Source organism: Lactuca saligna, chromosome 4 (genome assembly GCF_052625555.1).
Source record: "Lactuca saligna cultivar CGN05327 chromosome 4, ASM5262555v1, whole genome shotgun sequence".
NCBI lineage: Eukaryota > Viridiplantae > Streptophyta > Magnoliopsida > Asterales > Asteraceae > Lactuca > Lactuca saligna.
Genome location: NC_136420.1, coordinates 304347822 through 304356067, shown reverse-complemented (window position 1 = coordinate 304356067; position 8246 = coordinate 304347822).

Here is an 8246-nt window from a genome sequence, read left to right as displayed (position 1 = left end):
TGCCCGTTTTTGTAAGGCACCGACGCGACCAATCACTCAAGTTCCTGGTACTGGAGTAAGCCAAGCATCTTATTGGTGTGGAGAAAATGGGCACTTCAAGAGGGATTTCCCCAAGACAAAGAATACCGACGGTGTAGGAAGAGTACTGGCGATAGGACAAAATGAAGCAATAGATGACCCCACGGTGGTTACGGGTACGTTTCTCCTCGAAAACATTTATGCATGCATACTCCTTGACTGTGGTGTGGAGAGAAGTTTTGTGAGTTATAAATTCAAACACCTACTTAATCAAAAACCCAAACCACTCAATAAAATATTCACTGTAGAAATGGCAAACGGTAAAATGGAAAGCGCAAGCGATATGTACATAGGATGTACATTAAATTTAAACGAGCACTTGTTTCAAATCGATCTTATGCCAATTTCAATAAAAAGTTTTGATGTCATCATCGTTATGGACTGGTTAAGCCTTCACCATGCTGATATACTTTGTCACGAAAGGGCCGTTCGCCTCAATCTGCCAAACAGCAAAACTCTTGTCATTTATGGTGACAAACCCATTAAAAATTTACAAATCATCTCTTGCATCAAAGCCTAAAAGTATCTTCGCAAGGAATACCATGCCTTTCTAGACCACGTAGTAGACAAGAAATGAGAATCGAAGAACATTAAAGACATTCCGGAAGTCTACAACTTCCCAGAAATCTTCCCAGAAGATCTTCCAGGGATCCCACCAGAACACCAAGTCGAGTTCAGGATCGACTTAATTCCCGGAGCTACCCAAGTAGCAAAATCTCCGTACCGTCTCGCCCCAGCCGAGATGCAGGAACTGTCCAGTCAACTAAACGAGCTACTGAGCAAAGGTTTCATCAGACCGAGCTTCTCACCATGGGGAGCACCAGTCCTATTCGTGAAGAAGAAGGATGGATCCTTTCCCATGTTCATCGATTACCGGGAGCTGAACAAACTCACGATCAAGAACCGATACTCCCTACTGCGCATAGACGATTTGTTCGATCAAATACAAGGAGCAAGCTACTTCTCAAAGATCGATCTTAGATCTGGTTATCACCAACTGCGAGTGTTGGAAGGAGACATTCCCTAAACGGCATTCCGAACACGCTATGGTCACTACGAGTTTGTAGTGATGCCCTTTGGATTGACAAATGCACCAGCAGTGTTCATGGACTTGATGAACCGAGTATGTCGTCCCTTCCTGGATAAATTCGTGATCGTGTTCATAGATGATATACTCATCTATTCAAGAAGCAAGGAAGAACACAACCAACATCTCCACTAAGTTTTGGAAACATTGAGGGCAGAAAAGCTATATGCAAAATTTTCAAAGTGCGAGTTTTGGATTCGGGAAGTAGATTTCCTAGGTCACATAGTAAGAAACGAAGGGATACACGTGGATCCTTCCAAGATCAAAGCAATAGAGAATTGGACGACTCCAAGGACCCCAACCGAAATTCGACAATTTTTGGGACTCGCCGGGTATTACCGAAGGTTCATACAAAAATTTTCAAAGATTGCTAAGCCGCTTACCACCCTAACTCAGAAAAGTGTGACCTTCGACTGGGGAGAAAAACAAGACATTGCGTTTCAAACACTAAAGCGAGCCTTATGTAGTGCGCCCATCCTAACCTTACCAGAAGGAACAGAGGACTTCGTGGTCTATTGTGATGCATCAAACCAAGGACTTGGGTGTGTTCTGATGCAGCGAGGGAAGGTCATCGTCTACGCCTCAAGACAACTAAAGACACACGAAGTAAACTACCCAACGCACGATCTTGATCTAGGAGCGATCGTTTTCGCTCTAAAGATATGGAGGCACTATCTTTACGACACAAAATGTACAATCTTCACCGATCATAAAAGCCTCCAGCATATCCTCAACCAAAAAGAACTCAACATGTGACAAAGACGGTGGGTAGAACTACTAAATGATTACGAATGCGAAATTCGATATCATCCCGACAAGGCTAACGTGGTGGCTGATGCGCTCAGCCGAAAGGAATACTCGTGCCGTCGAGTGAAGTCTCTAACTATGAAAATCCATTTACACCTATCCACGCAAATCAAGGAAGCCCAAATAGAAGCCTTGAAATCCGAAAATGTGACAGCGGAAGCCCTAATGGGAATGGATAAGAATCTCGAAGTCAAGAATGATGGAGTTCGTTACTTCATGGATCGGATCTGGACACTGAAGTTTGGTGGATTCAGAGAAGTTGTCATGAACGAAGCCCATAAGACACTGATGTGCACAACAGTACCCACTAATTTTAATATTTATAACCTAACAAACTTAGACTAACTATGCACTTATAGGCAGTGTACCTAGTCAGATTACAGTATAGCTTAGGTAAGTCGGGTGTCGATCGCAGGGAACGATGGTGAATTAATTTAAAATATTTAATTATAGGTTACAGGTCACACGGAAAGAATAAAGAAGTAGTTTAATAAATCTCAAACGAACAATTAATTAACAACTCTCGATAAACTAACAGGAAAGCAAATCTCTTCAGGTACTTTGGTTTAGACAAATTACACTTTAAAAACATAGACAATTGCATACACAAATTCATTTATTCATGTTCACCGATTCCTAAAATGATTAGATTCGCGTTCACTATAACTAATCCTTTAGCAAACAAGTTAATTCAAACAGTGATCAGTTGATTAAACTAACATGCTTCCTAGTGTTCAGTTCGTATCAAGCAAGACTTGCAAATATAGTTAATCAAATTAGACATTCAATTAACCTCTTGTTGATGGTCATCAAACAAGGCTCACACATTAACTTACTTATTCTCAAGTTAATCCTAGTTTCACATTCGTTATTCCTAGACTTATAATCTCGATGGTCATCAAAATCATAAGAGACAAGCAATCAAGCAGATGTTCATACAACTCAATTCACTTAACAATTAACAGCAAATAATTATCATTAATACGTAAGGATCTTTTAACAAGCTTGGCAAGATAAATTAAACACAAACAAACTATTTAATATAGCAATTAGTCTAATAATCAAAGCTTCATTCAATCATAAACACAAAGTAAAAGGTTTTTACACCCAAGTCAGAAACTAAATACAGAATAGTAACACAATGGAATGCTAAACATGGTCACGTTAACAGCCTATATGATTACCGACACGTATCCGCTCTCCAACCCTTCCGATCTCCGCTCCCGTTAGCTTAACGGCCTTCCGGCCACCTCCTAGACCCTCAAAACGGCAACTATGAAGTTTTCTTGTTGCACAAGTCGAAGTGGAATATCATAGATTATTCAAATTGGTGGAATGATATGGGGTATTTATAGTTGATGGAGATGGAGTTTATATGGAATATTAGAGTAGGATTGGAATAAGGAAACTAATGGTGGCTTAGGGATTAAGCAAATAAAAATAAGATAAGTGGAGCTTGGGGAATAAGTAACTTGGAGGGAATTTCCGTCCAGCTTTTATGCTCCATCTTCAAGGCCGATTTTGGATAAGATAAGTGTCGAATTAGCCAAAAGTTCCTCTCACATAAGTCGTAGGAAATTTCGTCTAGTTTTCAGAACAGTTTGAACCTCGTCTATTGGACTTATGAGTCATCAGATATACCCGAAACACTGAAGAGGGGTCAATCTGCCAGCAATATCCTTTTTGCATCTTTTCAGCTTCATTCTCTTCCTTTTGCATTCCAACTCTCATTTTTACTGTAATTAAATATTTCAAAGCATATTAAGTATATTTTAGTTCTAAATAATAATAATAAAGGCTAAAATATTAAGATATGTTTCACATAAATATATATAAAAAGACACATATCAGACACGATACTCCATACATCCCGGCTCTGATAAGATGTAATTGGACCTCAAGAAACTATACTGGTGGCCGAACATGAAAGGCGAAATTGCTACCTACGTGAGCAAATGTATGACGTGCACCAAAGTCAAGGTGGAATACCAAAAGCCCTCGGGATTGTTACAACAACCAGAAATACCCGAATGGAAGTGGGAGCGGATAACCATGGATTTCATAACCAAATTACCCAAGACGGCAAGCGGACTCGACACCATCTGGGTGATCGTCGACAGGTTAAATAAATCCGCGCACTTCCTACCAATCAAAGAAATAGATAAATTGGAGAATCTAACTAGAACATAGCTCAGGGAGATTGTACGGTTGCATGGTGTTCCAATATCCATTATCTCGGACCGAGACACTAGATTCACCTCATGGTTCTGGCAGTTGCTGCAAAGAGCTCTAGGAGCGAGACTAGACATGAGTACTGCGTATCACCCACAAACCGACGGCTAGAGTGAGAGAACCATACAAACTCTAGAAGATATGTTGAGAGCTTGTGTAATCGATTTTGGCAAGGCATGGGACACCCATTTACCATTGATCGAGTTTTCGTACAACAATAGCTACCACAATAGCATCAAGGCTGCCCCGTTCGAAGCCCTCTACGACCGTAAGTGCAGATCACCTCTGTGCTGGGCTGAAGTGGGTGACACACAACTAGCAACAGGACAAGCAACGGACAACACTCTCACTGGGCCATAAATCATAAGAGAAACTACAGAGAAGATTGTTCAGATCTGGGAACGACTGAAGGCATCAAGGGACAAACAAAAGAGTTATGCGGATAAAAGATGGAAACCCTTGGAATTCCAGGTTGGAGACTGTGTCCTACTAAAAGTCTCACCCTGGAAAGGATTAATACGTTTTGGAAAGAGTGGGAAACTGAACCCAAGGTACATCGGACCATTCGAGATCCTTTCCAGGATCGGTCCGGTGGCTAACAAACTTCGATTACCTCAAGAACTCCACAACGTACACCCTACCTTTCACGTATCAAACCTAAAGAAGTGCTTGTCCGATGAGACTCTCGTCGTCCCTCTAGACGAAATTGCAATAAATGAGAATATTCAATTCGTAGAAGAACCAGTAGAGATCATGGATCGTGAAATTAAAAGAACTAAACAAAGCCGCATACCTATTGTAAAGGTCCACTGGAACGCCAAGCGAGGACCTAAATACACCTGGGAACGTGACTATCAGATGAAACAAAAGTACCTGCATATTTTTCCGAACCCGTAAACTCTGTCTTAGATTAAATTTTGGGATGAATTTCCCTCTAACGGGGGGATGATGTGACAACCCTGTATTTTTCCAAAGCAATGTAACACTCAAAAGTCAAATACAACGAAACTATTTGGAATCAACAAAATTAACCTAAAAAATAAAGTGTTCAAAAATCTAAATTTGGGATGCATCAAATGTTAGATATCGTGCCAAGGTTTCCAAAAACATAAAGAACGTTCAAAACCGGGTTATAATGAAGAAATTATGACCACTCAAATATTCACGACACACCCGGTAAAACATTATTAAACGTAAAAAGTGAAATTCCAATAAAAATGCATTTTAGCCTTTAGTATCTAAACGAAAGTCGCATATTATGTTAAACAGTGAACGTGCATAAAAAGATCGCCCAAATTGGACCTCATATGAAGAAGTTACAAATTTTCTAAGTTTCGTAACAGCAGTAGAGAGCTAAAAACTCGAATTAAAGATCGAACGATTTTTAGCTAACACAACCTAAACGAGAATTGAAGGTCTCCACAACAGGAGTAAGATGGTGAAAAGACAGACGAAATCAGGAGTCAGATAAAGAAGTTATGGATTTTTAACGGACTTTAGCAGTCCCGGCCTACTAAAAACCTAACATTAAAAATAAAGTCAAAACTAGCCGACAGAGTCTAAATGAAAGTTGTAGAGCACAGTCTCACCTACGCGTGGATATAAAGAACGCGAAAAACGGACCCCGTACACGTAAGTTACGGAATTTAGAAGATTGAAGCCCGAATTACGCCCGACGTAATTTAAGAGTACGCCCAGCACACTCATGTGCAGTGTCGAGTCCCATCGGCTGCAGGCTCTACGCTTAGCTAGACTCGAGTCGTAAGCCATGACACAAAGTTACGCCCAGAGTACTCCCACTTTCAACCCTATAAATAGAGGGCATGAACTCCGGGTTTTGGCACACTTTTCTCAAACTCTCTCTCACTTTCACACACTTGTGAGCTCCAGAGGCCATCCCAACACCCTGGGTTCCACACCCGAGCCCCCAACAAAGGTTCTACGCTACCGAGATCCCCGAGAAGCTCGAAGACGCAGCTTTTCGCAGTTGAAGTTCTGCTCGATTCTAGTCTCACTCTCTTCAAACCGAACAAGTGAGTTCATACCCCTACTTTTCAAGTCTTTTCATGTTTTAGGGGGGGGGGGATACAAGTATAATACAAGAAAACGTATCATTTTATATAGATATAAATACAACTTCTATCTTATCATTATTCGATATCAACATTTTACTTTACGTAAAAGTTAGTATTTCACTGAATTATTTTCACCAAATGGAACACGCGTTCTGAAAAACTATAATGGGTATAGTTTGCGAGTTATTCATACATTCTTACATAAACATCTTGAAAAACGAAATACTTTCATCTGAAGTGAACTAAAGACTTTCTTATCGTAAATCTATTTATACTAAGTGTTGTGAGATACACAACTTCAATGTACTCTCAAGTATGCATTTCAAGTCCTGTATTATAAACCATAATCTCTTGGAGGGAGAGCATGATACTTGTGTATAGATCTATACGGGATTGACAATACCACACCTAAACTGTTAGCTACAGTTAGACCGGCAGGTATGGGGTGACAAATGTTATAACACTACAACACCTAAAGAATGTTGTTACAGGCAGTCTGTGTCAATAGCATGGTTATACGACTCACATGGAGGTATAAAAATAAGCTTGATTTACGAGACTCATGAATGCATTCAGTATTTACATTATTTTGAGTATACATTCATCTTATACATTTAGGTACGAAAGATACTAACGCCCTCCAACTTTTGGGAGTTTTTCAAACTGTATGTGGAAAATATTGGATTTTCTGGAAATCACATTCATCTGTTTTCTTCTAAAAAGACATACTTTTTTCAGCACAAAAACACTTATGAACTCACCAACTTTATTGTTGACACTTTTTCGAAACTACTTGTATTTCTCAGGGAATCAGTAATTTAGGTAACTACCAGCTTTTGAAGAAGAAACGCTAAGGCGTCTGTTATCAAACATTTTAAATCATCATATTGTAATATTCTTTTGGAAACATGTATTATGCAACAATGTACGTTTTTGTTATATATATGAAGGTTGTGTTACTTTCTTTACGATATTCAATTGTTATGGTACTACGTGAAGTCATCCACCCCTGAATGTTTTCGCTATTCTGGTTTGGGGGTGTGACAGATATTAGTTACCATTCCAAGTACAAGGAATCACACAAGAGTTAGTTCATTCATGAGTCTATACTATTACATTACATGTTACATGAATACGCTTACATTATTACGTTTACATGAATATGCTTACATTATTAAGTTTACATGAATACGCTTACATAGATACGCTTACATGAACACGTTTACATTAATATGTTTAATAGATACTATTACATATAATTTGTTACAAACGTTTCGGGACTTACCATTCCACCCCCAAGGCTGTTAGCTACAGTAGGGAAAATGATCATCGACGGGTGTCTTCGGTTGTACCTTTTCGGCGAGTTTCCACGCCGTGAATATCCTAGTGCAAAAGGATACATCTTTAGTTATTATATTATTTTCTTTCCTTTACTTTGTGACACATTCACATGAACGACGAGGTAGGGTTTATTTGATATAGATAAACTATTTTCCTTATTACCTTTATATTGTGACTCGTACACATAAACGACGAGGTAGACTATAACTTTTATAATAATAGTTAATAGGGAAAAACCGTCACATTTACAGTGATGCTTACTTACAAAACAGTCGGGTCTTAGTAGAAGACTACTTTTAAAACAATCGAGTCTTAATAGAAGACTACTTTTATATTAGTAGGAAATATCGGATTTTCTAGGGTTTTCAAACATTTACAAGTCTTTCCTTTACAACTTTTTACAAATCAAAGATACATAAATACTTATGAATTTACCAACTTTATTGCTGATACCCGCTTTCAAAAAAACTTGTATTCTCAGGTCACAAATAGACAGGTACGACGACCAGTTTTCTGAAGATGGAGCAGTCAAGACTCGTCTTTTATTTTGAACATTCATTATGTTGTTTATGATATGAAAGAACACACATGTATTTAAAATTATAATATTAATGCAATGGATGATG